Here is a 17662-nt window from a genome sequence, read left to right as displayed (position 1 = left end):
TACTTTAATAAGATAGACACTACAACCATATAGTGAAAACAATGCCTCAAATATCAATAAGGCACCTCAAAAAAATGAGAAAACCCAAATATAAATCCAGCAACAACAAGTGCAGTAACACGACATTTAAAAAGATGAGATCTATATTAACATGCTTCCATGATCCAACCAAGAATTATAACTGTAATAGATGTAATAATCTCAAACCAATGTATGTCCTTTACAGATGAACCATATATGATAAAATAGACCATAAGAACAATAAGAAGGCTGAGATAAAGAAGTCCAAGATGTAAAGCTCTACTAAATTTCTGAGAATATAACCCATTTCTATACTTTCAGAATATGCAATTTATGAGCCTTCTGAACCTACTCGTCCTCATCAAGCCATTTCTATTGAAGTCCATGCGGTATAATAAGAACATATTGATTATTAAAGAGATTGATGATATACCCAAGAAAATCCAAAAGGAGAATAGCGTTCATACATACTAGAACCAGTTGTAACATAAGTAACATAAATTCCATACACATAAAGCGGAGCAACAACCAGTAGAAGTAGAAAATAACAACACATAATTTTGCTATCGAGTCCTGTATCAAACCATAGTTGAATAGAATCCCAATAATAGAGCAATGCCGATCATTATTCAGGCAAACTAACAATACTTCTACCTAACATTATGATTAGAAACCAATCTCACATGATAAGAACCACATCTAAAAATAAATAATCGCATATGTCTCTGAAGATAAACGAGCACATAGAATACCTAAAGAAGATCGTTGTAAGATACTCAGCCATAAGGACAACATTTAGATATTTTACAGTTTGAACACTAACCTGTTGACTACTAAATTCATTAATGATCCAACATTATACTCTTCCGCTAAAGCAATCAACTCAGAAGAAATCCCGACTAACCTGTTCTTTAGATACCATAGCAGTTGAAGTCGATTACCGGTGAATAATTTCTTCTTTTCCCAATGACGTTGCACATCCAACTAATCTTCAGTAGGACTTAATATCTCAACTAGAACTCTCTTTATTTACTAACCAATGCTTAGCTCTGGCCATATTATTACTCATTCAACCACTAAACTCTTTGGCTTCACACTTTTGGACTTTCTACAATAGAAATACTATAAACATTCCGTGATATAAAATTTTGAGAACGAGAGGGTGCAGATCATATTGCCACAAAATTTAATTCTCATGTATACACATCAAACATAACATTCATTATTAACATAAACACTATGAATCTCTACTCTAACCTTTATAAATTCTACACATCATTTGAAACTTTTTGATCATAGACTTGAATATTGCTTTCAGCATCATCGGAATTAGCTCGATTGGAAGACTTCTTTGTCTATATGAATAATTAATTCAGTTTGAGTTAGGAGATATCACACTATCACAGGTTATATAATGGCATGTATTTCTAGAATCCACACATATTACGTTCAGTCCGAGAACTGACTAAATCGTAGCTCTAATACCACTAAATGTAATACCCCTAACCCATATTTGACGTCGGATTAAGGTTATGGAGCATTACCGTACAAACAGAACATTTAACCATTCATAATATAAAACAACCATTCTCATACATGGCATCCCTAAATCGGGCCCTTGAGGCCCTAGAAACACCTTAGAAACAATTCGGGACCAAATTGAAAACATTTAGATAGTTTAAAAAAAGTTGCATAATTTTGACTACAAGGGTCACACAGCCGTGTGGATAGATCATGTGCCTCACACGGCTAGGACACATGCCCCTGTCTCAGGCCATGTAACATTCAAAATTTCCCCACATGCCCGTGTGCTAGGTCATGTGTTAGGCCGTGTAACTCACTGACTTGCATGCAAAGAAACCCTCAGACGACAAATGATCGTGTGTCCATTCCATATCATTTCATACAAGACCTTTCCATCAATATATACACGCTTTGTATGAGCCTCAAAGATTTCAAAACAAACATTGATATTTCATTTCAAGTTTTAAATTCAATAAACCAATATGCCATACAATGAACCTCAATATATCCACCAAAACATAACATACCAATCAAGCCAAGCTTACCATATTTCTAACATCATAACCTAGTTTCATACCTGCCAAAACATACCAATAATGCTACTTTTCATGTCAACCAACCTAAACCAGATAGATACTAAAGCATTCCATCAATGACCAAATTAAACCAATCAAACATACCATAAAAGGAACCTTGTGTACAATCACATAAAAGTGACCATAAGGATTTACTTAAACAAACATGATAAATCCACCAACCATTCATAAACATCATTATAAACCACCCTATACATGCCATTGTAAACCATAACCAAAAAAAATATGCTCCAAAATATTGAATTAACTGTTGGATAGTGTGATAGGTCTCCGACGAGCTTCCAACCAAATCTAACCTTCCGATGATCTACAAGAACAGAAAACAACTAATGTAAGCAATAATGCTTAGTAAGTTCGTATAAGGTAACTTAACCACTGACATATTAGAATAAACAACTAAGCATTTTTTTATTATAATAAGCTAACTTTCATTTTCTATTCTCTACACTTCTCTTGGATAATTGGTATAGCCTTGCATATACATGTATATATTTTTCCTTATAAGCATTTCATATAACCATTTCACTTAAATGTTTCCTCTTACCATAACACTTACACATTTAACATATAATCATTCTATAATTCTTCTTTCGTTTCAAACTTTTACATAAACATATCATCCCGGAATTATTTACTTTTACTTAACAATGTGAAAGCTAAATAAATAGATTAATCATATGTTATTCATTTATGAAGCACTTTTAGGATTAGTACTGAAAATGGTTCCTTCTATGCTTCCTATACTATAATAATTCAATCCAAATTCATACATATATGTGTATAAACATCTATCTTTAACCAAATTATCATCAATATAATGATACTCACATATGATCAAGTAATTCATTGAACATTGAACATTGAACATTTATTAATATCTTGACTATACATTAGCCTTTAACATTTAAATAATTTGGTAAATTCTATTCACTTTAGCCCAATGAACTAGTAACTTTACTCAGATACTTGGGTAACTACACCACACCATAGGCATCATAGATGCATAACAAGAGCACCGAAGTGTAGATAGGGCCACAAATGTACAAACAGGGGAACCATAGTGTGAATAGGGACACCGAAGTGTATACAGAGGCATCGAAGTGCAAACAGAGGCACCAAAGTGCAAATCCCGTACAAAGGCGCATACTAACCCTATTGGCATGCCAATTATATCCTAATTGTTTACTATGCCCAAACGAGCATTTTAAAAAAAATATAACTTTCATGAATCTAAGGCACTTCCATATTTCTGAATACACATGCTGTAACAATTCATAATCATTTTGCAATCACATATATCATATTTCATAAATATTTAATAGTTTTCTAATAAATCCTTTCTCACCTTATATTAAGATATAATATTTCGATTTTCAACTCAAATTTTAAACATCATATATATACATTCATAAATTAGCAGTAACATTATATATATACAATTCTATACCTACGGCCTTACCTGGCTAAATCGAAGCAATGACTAAGTATAGGGGCTATTTGGTAATTTTCTCTTCTCCTCGATTTTCCACTCGTTCTTGATCTAAATTAATAATTTCATTCAATTCATTAATTCAGACAGTAAAACCAATTCATTTTATGCAATTTAGTCATTTTTTAATTTTTTACAAAATTACCCTCAACTTTTCATTTTTATTCAATGTAGAGTGCCTATGTCCTAATCATGCAAATAAACCAATTTTATTGAAAACCCATAACACGAATGTTAATAGCTTCCATTACAGCCCACATTTGTAACAATTTCACGTCAAGTCCTTGAATTATTATTACTTTAGCAATTTAATCCCTAAACATTTAAATCATTAAATTTACTTTACAAATTAATCAAATTTAACAACGAATCTTAATAATCCTCCATAAATAATAAAAAAATATCTCAAATCTTCAATGGAAAAAATTTTAAATGTTTAACAATTTTACGAATTGATCTTCGGGTTAGCTGGACCTAGTTGGAACGATCTCAAAAACATAAAAATTACTAAAAAGAACCTCAATAGCACAACCATGCAAGGAAAGAAAGCTTGTCGAAACTCCATGGCTTCTTCAATGGTGTTTCTTCCTTCTCTTTTCGGTGAAGGAAGAAAACAAGATGGCATTATTTATTTTCCCTTTTGTTTTAATGTTTTAATACTTTAAACACTAACTAATAAAACAAATTCAAATAATAACTTAATAATCAACCACATTGCCGTCCACTCTCCCCAATTATGGTTAATTTGACATATTAAATCATCCACTCATTTTCATTAAGCCATTTAAACATTCAAATATAATAGTGATCAAGTCTTTCATCCTTTATGATTTAGTCTGTAACACCCCAAACCCGGCCTAGACGTTATGGCCGAATCTGGGAGTGTTACGAGAAGGGTTTTGAAATCAATCTTATTATGTTAAATTTCTCGTGTTTAATTATTGCTGAAATGAATCCATATTTTCTCAAACATATTATTATTTTCGTTAAGGAAAACATTGTTAATTTACTCTTTTAGTAAACTTTTTTTGCAGTGAAAGTTTGATATTGTTAAAGTTTAAAACCGAGTTTGTGTTTTCAGAAAAACATTTGTTTGCGTAAAACCATGGTTTTGTCAAACATCGCAGTATAATAGTCAAGAACACATCCAAAACCAAAATTAAAACAAACAATCCAGTGAGTCCCAAAATTACAAAACTCTAAAAAATAATCCAGATTTTAAATAAAAACAATTAATCAAACAGTTCGCGAACTAGTGCTCATCTCTGAGACTCCATCGTACTGACCCGCCTATGTTTGAAGATTACCTGAATAGAAAAGACAACAGATTTGAGTTTTCATAAACTCAATGTGTAACCCAACGGAAACATACATGTATCAAATTCAGAATTTCAGTATATCAAAAGAGAAGCGGACATAAGTCCTTATCAGAATCAGATTATCAGAAACATACAGATATGTAAAGTCCTACTACCCCTGATGTGATCCTGATCGCATCATGTAATGGCCTAAACACGAGGGCCCCAAGAGCAAGATGAAGCTCAGCTGACTCAATCAAACTTCTTTTCATGCGGTTCAGCTCATTCGAGCTCAATTCAGCTCATTCATGCTCATTCGAGCTCATTCGAGCTCAATTCAGCTCATTTAGCTCGTTATTCGCACTTCAGCTCATTTAATTTATCTTAGTTCATTTAATTGGCTGGAATAAAGTTTTAGTTATTTTAGATTAAGTGTTTAATAAATTTAGTTAAGTGTTAAATGTGTTTTTAAGTCATTTAATTTGTCTAAATTACTACAGCAAGTTAAGTTGTCTTTAGCCCATTTAATTTGTTTTAGTCTTAACAGCTATTTAAAGTGTCCTAAGCTAAGACAACTCAATTAAGCTCATTAAAGGTGTCTTGACCGAATTTTAATTGATGTTTTTAGGAATCCATTAAGCTGGAATTAGCTTGGTGCATGGACGGCGTTAAAGAGAGCATAATACACCAATTAATTTGGCAGCTCATTTCTCTTCCCAAAGGGGCTGTTCGTGCATACCAAAGGACAAAGGAGTGTCCACAACTGACCATTTAGCTCAAATATCCTTTTCACACTTGGTGGCTGTTCAAAATCACCCTTTCACTTTTGTGACCGATTGCATCCACATGTTCACACACAAGGGCTGTTTGTGTGCCTAAGATGCCACTAAATGCTGCTGCTGTTCATTAGGCTTCTCAAGGTTGATTTAATGAAGAGAATTGAATTCATTAGCTATTCAAAACGTTGAACTCTTCCAGCCTAAGAAATCAGTTCATTTATTCAGCTTAATTGGGACTTTAAGCTACTGCCCATTACCGTTTCCAAGGCCTAGAACATTTCAAAAGGATTGAGCTTAGTTATTAAGATATTTTAGCTTATTAATTAGCTCATTTAAGCTGGTTATTAGTGACCATTCAACTAGGCTTCTTTTTTACTATAAATATGTTGTAATCAGAATGTTGGAAGGACTTTTTCCAAATTTATGCCAAATTTTAGACTTGTGAGATTATCCAATTCTCCTTGTTCTTTTCCGGGACTGAATTGACTTATCAAGCTTTCTTGTGGCGTCAATTCTTTTCCTGGTTAACCAAACTTATCACCTTGTTGGTGTGGCATTCCTATACCTCTGGTTCCTATCATTCTTGGTAGAGGGTCAAGGTTTAATCTTCCATTTCTGAAACAAAATTCACCTAAGTGCCTAGTTAAGATTCGGGTCAACAATTCCCTTTGTTGTTGGTTCTTTCATTGGCATTAGCCGATTCCATCTATTCATTCCATTACCTATCTTGCATCTTTCATTTAAAACCTTTTCTCATTTGTTACAGCAAATGTTTTTGATACGACCATGCCCCGGGCACACTTTTGGATCAGCTCCCTAAGCATTGTTTGCAAATCCATGCGAGCTGAATTAGTTCAATTTCATTTTGTTAAGCTTCGTTTAGCTCGTTTCCAGCTCACTCGAGCTCAAGTCAACTCATTCAAGCTCAATTCAGCTCAATCTTAACCCAATGAGATTATTTTTAGCTTTCTTTAGCTTGCATTTATTTTGCTGAAATAAACCATTTAATTTGTCATTAGTTAAATTAGTTGTTTATCTTAAGTTAGTTAATTTGTTAAAATCTGGACAAATAATTAATTAAGTGTTTTAATTATATCTAAATTAAATACTTAATTAATTATGATGTTTTAGATATGTCTGAAATTGTTAATATGTATGGCCAAATTTAATGTGCAAATTATTGAGTTCATATGCTGCTAATTTAATGTGTTTGAAATGCATTTAACTTGCTGATTTAATTTGCTGCAGGTTCATGAATGGATTGGTGCAATGTATGGGAGTGTGCATGCACAATTGAGGTTCAATGGATGGCATTTAAAGGAGCACATGCATTTGGGACGTTCATGCAAGAGGGAGTTGCTGAAAGTTCATGTATTTGAAGATTCATGGATCATATTTATGGGGGAAAATACATGGGACGTTTCATGCATGATTCATGCATTTTCAAGATGACCATTCAAGTATTTTAGGCACATTAATGCCTCATTCAGCCAAGGGAGATGTAGGATCATTAAAGAGCTGCACATTCATGGAATTATGGAGATTCTTCAAGGCTAAGGATGCATGAATGCATCAAGTGAAGCATCATGATGGTTCGGCCAATTCATGTACCAGCTTCAAGCATGAACTGAATTTTAATGCTATTTGTGTGAACATGTTAAATACCTGTGTGAACAGGCCCGAGTTAATCGAGTCATTTCACGTAGATGCCCGATCGTCGACGAGGATTTTCGTACCAAAAGGATGGTTTGTTTGTAATCAGCTAAAAATATGTAGTAAAGTGATGGATATAGGTTCACAAAGGGGTAAGTAGATATGGATAGGTTTGACAACAAGGGAATGGAGAAAGATAGCTAATTTGTTTTTCTCGGTTTAAGGATAAAATAATAAAGATAAAATATAAGATATTTGGTGGGGATGGACAAGTGAACTTAAACACCAAAAACGATTCAACACTAAAGAGTGTCACCCCGGTTTCTATTTGGTTAAGGTGGATTTGCGGAATTGTAGAAGGGTTGAACGCCACACCAACGCAAGGTGATAAGTTCAAAAGAAAACGATAGATGCCACTAGCACGCTAGATAAGTTAGATCGAAACTCGTACGAATTTAGAGAGGAGAAAAACTCACTCTTTGAAAAAAAATCATTCAAATGATCAAAAGTCAAAAGTCCTTTTACAATGAAAATGAACAACTATTTATAGTGTTCAGCTAGGTAGCCGAATGGCCAAAACAAACACTTAATGTCTAAGTAATTAATTAGGCTAGAAAATGCTAGAAAATTTTGGAAATAAAAACTAAATTGCTGGAGCTAAATTCAGCTGAATTTGAAGCTCAAGGGACGATTTCTAGAAGAGCAAATGCACTTGGAGAAATGGCAGCAGCTAGGTTCAGCCAATTGAGCTTAAATGAGCTCATTAAAATGTAATTCTTGGCTGGAAAGAGACCAGCATTAAAGGTGAACGTGAACAGCCTTGAAGGTGTGAAAAAGGAGTTGGAAAAGTCTTTGGAAGTGTGAACAATGATCAGCCAAATGGTCCTTGGTGTGAACTCCAAATGTGAACGCATAGGTGCTGTTTTGGGAAGTGCATCGGCCAGCTTTTGGAGAATGAATTTAGTTGCTCTTCTTGGCTGAATAAACACCTTGAATTATCATAAAATTAGCCATATCCATGAATCCAACCATTCATGTATTCAGCCATTCATGTATACTCCCATACATTGTATTGAACCATTCATGCACTTGGACTTTAATGCTCCTTCATGCATTCAGCCATCCTACAAGAAAAAAACATGAACTAAATTAAGTGCAAATGTATATTCGGCTGAACTAAATGGTATTAAGACAAATTAAATATAATCCAGCCACCTAATTAAATTCGGCTAACACAACATAATTATAACATGTAATAAGCTGACAAGTAATTAAGAGCTGTAACTAAATTAACTAATTAACTTAAATAATTAATTTATTCCAGAAAATAAAATTAATTTAGCTAAAGAGCTAATAATGAGCTGAATTAAATTTAAACCAAGCTCAAACGAGCTGAATTAAGCTCATGTGAGCTAAAATAAAATTCGGTGAGCTGAACCAAGCTAAATCGAGCTTGAGCAGCTGAATTCAAGCTAAAATCAAGGGCGTCCTTGGCCAGGGTCGTATCATTCCCCTATTCTTTTGAATGACTTGTCCTCAAGTCGAGCCGTTGGTTCACTCAATCATAGCTCCGCTTACTCATCTTTCCTCGATCAAACGGAATCGAACACAAATAAAACAAACCACCAAACTGTTTTGTTACATCTTCACCATACAAAGTCTCATCAAACGAAGGAATTATTTTAAATGAGTAATCACAAATCATCAAGAATTCATTTGAGCAAATATGTGGCCCAAGTACCATTTGGGTAGAACATTCATAATCCTTGCAAGAAGGTATTTTCCAAATTTCATACCCACAATAGATTGAACAAAGCTTTTTGCAAGTTATGATTTTACCACTTAATCGGCTTAAATCTTGCATAGTTAAGATTAACAGTGGCCATTGATCTTTCACCTTTTCAACAAACTTGTCATCAAGGAGAATCTTACCAAAAATTTTCAAGAGACATGTGGACATAATCAACTCAATCCGTTCATCGATCAAGCAAATAAACTCCTCACCACAACTTATTGAACACCAATTTTTATCACAAACAGATGAATGCACAGTAAAACCTTGCAATGGAAATTGAACAATTGGTTCTTCCAAAATCACATCATCAGCATCAAGCAAAACAGATGATTCATTTTTAAATAAAGCTGAACAGTTAAACACATCACAATTTAAGTACCTTGCAGCAACCAATTCTTCAATAAAAAGTTTATTACCAACCGAATAGGGCAGAGAAATTTTAAAGTTCTCGTAAGTCATACCTTGTTTATCTCGAGGGATGGAAAAGCAAGGATCATTTTTACCTTTGTCGATCATCATAAATCTTCTCTCCTCGGAAATGTAGTCTAGTCGAATCTCTGTGGCTGAATTAATCTTAACGAAATGAAATACGAACTTCAAATACAACCACAAAAATGGATTAAGGAATGAATTTAAATTGAAATCAAATTTTTCATACCTCAGTTCCTTATTCAACACCCAATTATCAAAACAATAGAAATTGTTCACACAAAATTAATGAAGCTTGACTTTCCCATAAAACGAACCAAAATAGATTCCGGGTTTAAAAACTTGATTTTGAGTATTCATGCCAAAATGTAGCAAAAATTTCATTAAACCAAACACGTTAAACCAATGGGATTTTTGCATACACAGGGACAAACAGTTAAAACTTTTTACATTCATCAATTCATACTTGCACAAATTCATGGATTTTCCACAAAGCGTTAATTGGTGCACAAAATTGTCACAAATGAAAAATTTAATCGCCTTTCGTGAAAAATCGTCATCACGCAAAATTAAATCTTTGGTTTGTTGATTGGAACAAAAATCAACCACATTCAGGGAGTAGCAATTAATCAGACCAAAATAAGGAGAGCGTTTAGAAATTAAGTCACTAAAAAGTATTTCAACAATTTTCAAACCTGGTGGTCGTGACTCGATCGTTAACATTTCCTCACCTCGCTTGCCTTTGAACTCTTGGGGCACATTTTCATCTTCAACCTTACCTATACTGACCATATGAAAATGTCTTTCATCGGAAAGGTAGTGAAGTTGAAAATTATCGTTTGATATCTCGGGCACCTGGAAAGAAGAAACAGAACAAAAACAAGTTTCATATGGATTAGTTAAAATGCTCCTCACTTTTTCTGGTTCGTTTATCTCTTTTTCTCTCGTTTCTTTTCTAATCTCAACTTCTTTTTTTCTCTTTTCATTTCCTCTCTCATTTTCACTTTTATGTTCGACCTCACTCTCTTTTTGGATTTCTTTTTCTTTTTCAATCTTTTCTTCTTTTCTTTCAATTTCTCTTTCTCGCTTGCACTCTTGTTCAATCTCAATTTATTTTTCGAATTCTTTCTCTTCATTTTCTTTTTCTCTCACTTTTTTGATTTCTTGTTCCTTTTCTTTCATTTCTTTTTTTCGTCTCTCGATTTCATTCCATATATGCTCATTTTCTCTCATCAACATTTCTTGTCTTTCTTTTCTTCTTATTTCTTTTTCTTTTTGCCTCGCTCTTTCATTATAGGATGGAGATGTTGCAAATGAATCAGCACAAAATGACTCCCATTGGGTATAATTAGAACGACTTTCATACAAAAAATTATCACCTCTTCGAGATTGATTCTTGGCAGACGAATACCTTGGTGCATATGAAAGACTACTTGTGATTCCTCGTTCGTCACCTTGAAAAGCTTCAAACTCAAAACTTGCTTTGCTTCGTCTTGAGTTCCTCGTTGAATAGAAATCCTGATAAGAATCTCTTAGCGAGTAGTCTTTGGACGCGTATTGCCGTGATGATCTCGACTCCGTTTCTCGACTTGGTGGATTTTATTTCTATTGGGACTTTTCCTCCACTCGGTTCAAATGTCTTTTTAATGGGCTTAATTCTTCCTCCAAAATTCGGCCCATCTCGTTCACCAAGTATTGAAATTCATCGGTAGAGAATTCTTCTTGAGACATGATTTAATTACTAAAAAAATGATTAAAACAAAGCAAAAGTTAAATACCTCACCACAAAAATCTCACGTTTCACTCGCAAAGAAAATTAGATAGCACACCACTCGTGTTTACGCTCATTTAATGGCTTTTGCTCGCTCTAATGTACTCACCACTCGTGCCTTTTTCCACTCATCTCACTCTCGTGAATTCGTATTTTGTTTCAAGAAGACTTATTGCAGCTTAGAGGGTCGGCTTCAAATGGGTTACAAGGGATAACGTCGGGTGTAGGGTTGGCTAAACAAAGAAAAAAAAATCAAAGTATGTGTGGCATTTTTGGGGGGGAAGAAGGAATGGTAGAATGAATGGATGCTCGGAAGCAACAAGAAATAATAACAAAATAAAACTCACAAGACTTTTCACTTTTTTTTAATACTTCGAAATTTTTTTTTCAATTTTTTTTCGATTTTTTTTCTTCGAATTTCCTCTTCTTTTTTTTTTGATTTTTTTGTTCAATTACAATATGCTGAAATACAAAGGGAAGAGAAAAGAAAAAAAATTACAACCTGAAATTTTTTTTTCACGTTACAACCTACTCCGAGCTTGATACAAATGTCGGTGCTCCTTGTTTTAGTAGCTCTGATACCATCCCCTCCCTCTTTAAAGCGATTTGTCCCCAAATCGGGCCATTTACTCGCGAAAAATCGTTGAAGATTCTGAAAGCCACAATTGATACGACCCGCCCTTGGGAACGGCCATTGCATCAGCCTACAAGCGAAGCTCGTCGTGTTTGCAAGCTGGACGTAGCTCAATCTTATTTTGTGGAGCTTCATTTAGCTCGTTTCCAGCTCCTTTCAAGCTCAATGAGCTCGAACTAGCTCAATTTCATTAAGACCTTATTATAGTAGCTGAAAGAATTATTTGAGTCATTTAATTAGTTTATTACAGCTCAATTAATATTCATTATTTATTTGGTTTAAAATCTGGTTGGATTTAATTATGCATGATTAATTGTGTTTTTCTTATATGTTATTAAGTCAAATTAAATTCCTACAGCTCATAAATAAGTCTTAATACATGTTTTAATGTGTCTTGTCCAAACTGAATTAATTAGACTTAGTTTAATTAATTGAGTTTTGTTTTAATTATTTGGATTAATGTTGTCTAAATTTCGTTTTTAATATGATTCAGCTGAATAATGATCAACTAAATTCATTTGTTCATGTTGTGTAGGTTGGCCGAATGTGGGTGGAAGCATTTAAGCTAGGTGCATGCATCATAGGTTCAATGAATGTGGCGTTACATGCATGAGGAATGTTCAGCTGATTTTAAATGATTCAAGAACCAGCATAATGCCGTTCACACATGAAGTTCACACTCTTGGCTTTTCGGTTTGGAATGTTCACACACAAAGACTCTTTGAAACCGAGTGTTCACACTTCATTTGGCCATTCAAATCCCTCTTAATGGCTGGTCACTTTTCAGCAAAAGATACAACTTAAATGAGTTCATTTATGTACATTGGCCGAATTTAACTTCTTCATGCACCATTCAAAGTGACCAAGGTTCAATGGGAGTTCTAGAAGCTTGTCAAGTTCAGCCGAATCTAGCTAGTACATTCAAGTGGTTCATTTGCTTACTCCTTAAGGATTGAAAGAGACCATTCGGCTAACTTAGGAGATTATTATAAATAGCTGAATTTTTTTACTTTGTAGAGGAACTTTTTGACATTTTAATTAGCGAATTGCTGCCAAATTTGTGAGGCATTTTCCCTCAAATTTCGTTCGAGGCCCGTAAGACTTATCTAAGCTTTTAGTGGCGTCTTTCCGAGTCTTTTCCGAACTTATCACTCCTTAAACTCGAGTGTGGCATTCACCTTTGATACCTTTGGTTCATACTTTCCTAAGTATCGGGTCAAGGTCCTTTTTAACCATTTCCAATTCATTTAGGTCCTAGAAGTTTCGGGTCGACACTTTTCTTTAGTGTTGGTTCATTCTTGACCTCTTTGAACCATTACCAATTCGTACCAAATACCATACCATTTCAGACCAATTCCATATCATTTCGTACCAATTCCCAAATACCAAAACGTACCAAAACCAAATACCATTTCTTAATTATCCTAAACCGAACTCTTCCATTCTATCCTTCATCAAAATTCACCTTAAGCAATATAAGACTCGGGGCAATACTTTTTAGTATTGAATCATTCTTAAAGTTTGAGTTCTTTATCCATTTCCATTTATTTATCATCTTTGTAAATTAATTCTTTGTTAAACCGAACCTATCTTTCATCAAACCAAAACCCATCCTTTGAACCCATTTTCCCTACCTTCCGCTTATAAAACATTCAAACTCCATCTATCTACAAATTTGAACGAGCTTCTCGTCGACGATCGGGCATCTTAAGTGAACCCGACTCCATCAACCAAGCCGGATCACATCAACAATGAACTCGGATCAAAAGAAGCTCATTCGCATGCCCTCCTTCTTTAGGAGGGTACCACTTCACATTGTCACCTTTAAAAGAATAAAATGAATTAGTGACACGATGAAGATTAAACACAAAGGAACTTTTTGAGATTTGATTCACAGTTTGAACAAATAATCCAATACCGAGGTCAAAAATAGAAATCATTCTTACCTTTTTCTTCGATGGAAACAAACATAAATCACAAGGCATTTGATAGCTATGGTTTTGGAAGTCAACTTTCCATGGTTCGATTACCTTAGGCAATGATATAGAATGGTGTTCACCGGGGTCAAAGACAAAATTTTCTCTTGCCATTTCAATTTGATTTGGCAATTTCATGACCGACTTCATAGAAAGAGCACTAAGCAACTCAAAATCATTATCATTCAAAACATGTTCGGATCTTTTAGTCCACAGTTGAGAACATCCTCCGAAAACAAAATTTTGATTTTGACTTAACAAACCAACAAGATTCACATGGCTCATTTTCAAACTTAAAGACAAAGTATCATACAAACAAAGATTGTTTACACATTCATTCAAACAAAATTTACGATGCTTGCTTTCTTTCATGGATGATTCATAATAGCAAACTCCAGGATTAAAGACATGATTTTGACTACTCGATCCAAATGGAAAAAAGAGTCCTTTTATCTCCAACAATTTACACAAATTAAACAACGAGGGTGTTAACATACTCAAATTCAAACAAGCAAACCCTTTAAATTTCATTCAAAAAGATTTACAAAAACATGGAAATTTCACACCAAAAATTAGATAATCCACATGATCAACACAACCAAGCAGATGATATGTCAACTTTTGATCACACAATTCCAGATTTTGTTGGTGCTGATTTATTCGCTCTTCATCAAAAATCTTGCCAATGGCGTATTCATCAATACATTTCCATTCATTTTCAACATGATCAGTGAGAATGAACATTTTATATGGACTTTCATCTTGCGGATCTAAAACATGTATTCCATTGCAAGTTAAAGACAAACAACTAATATCATCAAGAAAATAATATTTTTCAAAAGCAAGAATCTTTTTATCATCAGACAAAACAAATGGGTCATCATCAATCAAAGAATGACAAGTAGCCACGTCAAAGTTCAGATTCTTTCTAAAGACCAAATCATCAACAAAGGACCCATCAACAATCGAAAAAGGCAGAGGTGCTTTAAAAATTTCAAGACTCATACCTTGCTTACCTTTTGGCATAGGCAAACTAGGATCGTTGAGAACACTACCTTTTTCAGCCAAAGTGAACCTTCTATCCATGGAAAGGTATTGAAGTCGAAACTTGTCAATCATTTCCTTGGAAACCTGGAAAGAAGAAAATTTACACGGTAAACTTGCAAATGGGTTAGTTAGAACATTCCTCACTTTTTCTCGATTGCTTTCTCCTTTTTCACTCTTCTCTTTTTCGAACTCTTTTCTAATCTCAACTTCTTTTTTCTCTTTTCATTTCCTCTCTCATTTTCAATTTTATTTTTGACCTCACTCTCTTTTTGGATTTCTTTTTCTTTTTCAATCTTTTCTTCTTTTCTTTCGATTTCTCTTTCTCGCTTGCACTCTTGTTCAATCTCAATTTCTTTTTCGAATTCTTTCTCTTCATTTTCTTTTTCTCTCACTTTTTTGATTTCTTTTTCCTTTTCTTTCATTTCTTTTTTTCGTCTCTCGATTTCATTCCATATATGCTCATTTTCTCTCATCAACATTTCTTGTCTTTCTTTTCTTCTTATTTCTTTTTCTTTTTGCCTCGCTCATTCATTATAGGATGGAGATGTTACAAATGACTCAGCACTAAATGACTCTCGTTGGGTATAATTGGATCGACTTTCATACAAAAAATGATCACCTCTTCGAGATTGATTCTTGGCAGATGAATACCTTGGTGCATACGAATGACTACTTGTGATTTCTCGTTCGTCACCTTGAAAAGCTTCAAACTCAAAACTTGCTTTGCTTCGTCTTGAGTTCCTCATTGAATAGGAATCATGGTATGAATCTCTTCTCGAATAATCATTGGATGTGTGATTTCGTGATGATCTTGTCTTCGTCTCTTGACCCGGTGAGTTTGGCTTCCATCGGGCTCTTTCCTCCACTCGATCCAATCGATCATGCAACTTATCAAATTTTGATTTCACCATTCTACGCATCTCTTGCATCAAATATTGGAATTCTGATTCGGAAAATGTTTATTGAGACATGATTAAGTAATGGAAAAGAAAATGTTAAAAAAAATAAAGAAAATAAATACCTTACCACAAACCTCACAAATTCGCTCAAAAAGAAAAATTCACTCACTCTCGAGTTTGAACTCTCTTTTAGGCTTTTGCTCACTCTAATGTACTCACCACTCGTGCCTTTTACCACTCGACCTTATCTCACAAATTCGTAATTCGTCTCGGTAGACTTAATTTGCTGCTTGAGGGTCGATTTTAAAATGGGTTACAAGGGATAACGTCGGGTGTAGGGTAGGCTAAATAAAGAAAAAAATTGGTTTAAAGTGTGGCGTTGGGATGGGTAAATAATGGTAGGAAGGGAAACTTGATGATCGGAGTAATAAGAGATGAAAATAAAACTCGCAAGACTTTTCACTTTTTTTTCTTTTATTTTTCTCGTTTTTTTTGTCACTTCTTTTTTTTTTCTTTTTTTTTTGAATTTTTTTTTCAAATTTCTTCTCTTTTTTTTGTTAATCCAATACAATAGCAAGCTAAATACAAGGAAGAAAAAAAATTTAATTACAACTCAAAATTTTTTTGATTGATTTTTTTTACGTTACGAACTTACTTCGAGCTTGATACAAATGTCGGTGCTCCTCGTTTTAGTAGCACTGATACCAAATGATGTGATCCGGCCCGATTGATTGAGTCGGGTTCACTTAAGATGCCCGATCGTCAACGAGAAGCTCGTTCAAATTTGTAGATAGATGGAGTTTGAATGTTTTATAAGCGGAAGGTAGGCAAAATGGGTTCAAAGGATGGGTTTTGGTTTGATGAAAGATAGGTTCGGTTTAACAAAGAATTAAGTTACAAAGATGATAAATAAATTGAAATGGATAAAGAACTCAAACTTTAAGAATGATTCAATACTAAAAATTATTGCCCCGAGTCTTATATTGCTTAAGGTGAATTTTGATGAAGGATAGAAGCGGACCTTGACCCGTTACCTATATGGAGGTAAGAACAAAGGTATAGGAAGATGGTTGAACGCCACACCGATTCAGTGATAAGTTCAATGGAGTTCGGATTGACACCACTAGCAAGCTAGATAAGTCGCTTCGAGACTCGAACGAAAGAAGAGAGGAGGTAACCTCACAAGAACAAAAGTTCTATTAAGTTTAATTGATCAAATTCTGTAACCTTTTACAAGAAACAAGTAAGCTATTTATAAGCCTAAAATGCCTATTGATATTCGGCATCTATGTTGTTCACACTAACTTAAATTCTGTTCACACAGGTATTTAACATGTTCACACAAATAGCATTAAAATTCAGTTCATGCTTGAAGCTGGTACATGAATTGGCCGAACCATCATGATGCTTCACTTGATGCATTCATGCATCCTTAGCCTTGAAGAATCTCCATAATTCCATGAATGTGCAGCTCTTTAATGATCCTACATCTCCCTTGGCTGAATGAGGCATTAATGTGCCTAAAATACTTGAATGGTCATCTTGAAAATGCATGAATCATGCATGAAACGTCCCATGTATTTTCCCCCATAAATATGATCCATGAATCTTCAAATACATGAACTTTCAGCAACTCCCTCTTGCATGAACGTCCCAAATGCATGTGCTCCTTTAAATGCCATCCATTGAACCTCAATTGTGCATGCACACTCCCATACATTGCACCAATCCGTTCATGAACCTGCAGCAAA

Source organism: Gossypium hirsutum, chromosome D05 (genome assembly GCF_007990345.1).
Source record: "Gossypium hirsutum isolate 1008001.06 chromosome D05, Gossypium_hirsutum_v2.1, whole genome shotgun sequence".
In the NCBI taxonomy this organism is placed as follows: domain Eukaryota; kingdom Viridiplantae; phylum Streptophyta; class Magnoliopsida; order Malvales; family Malvaceae; genus Gossypium; species Gossypium hirsutum.
Note: the sequence above shows the minus strand (reverse complement) of the source record.